The following is a 439-nucleotide window of genomic DNA, read 5'->3' on the forward strand; positions in this document are numbered from 1 at the left end:
GGCAGCTACCCTCAATGCAGCCGAAATTCAAATCCCTCCCCTTCGAGAGGCGCGCCTCACCCGGCCACGGCCTCCAAATCGCTCCCCTTAGGCGAAAATTAAGCCCCCGTGGCCGATAATACCCCTCCTTGATCGTGCACAAGGGCAGCTCCAAGTTGAACGGGCTCAGGCTCCAAAAACCCACAACAGCGGGCAGCTACCCTCAATGCAGCCGAAATTCAAATCCCTCCCCTTCGAAAGGCGCGCCTCACCCGGCCACGGCCTCCAAATCGCTCCCCTTAGGCGAAAATTAAGCCCCCGTGGCGGATAATACCCCTCCTTGATCGTGCACAAGGGCAGCTCCAAGTTGAACGGAGAAGTCAGTAACCAACCAAAAATAAGCTTGGTTACTGATTTCTCCCGTTGGTTACTGACTTCTCCCTTTGGTTACTGATTTCTC

Source organism: Stegostoma tigrinum, unplaced genomic scaffold (genome assembly GCF_030684315.1).
Source record: "Stegostoma tigrinum isolate sSteTig4 unplaced genomic scaffold, sSteTig4.hap1 scaffold_459, whole genome shotgun sequence".
NCBI lineage: Eukaryota > Metazoa > Chordata > Chondrichthyes > Orectolobiformes > Stegostomatidae > Stegostoma > Stegostoma tigrinum.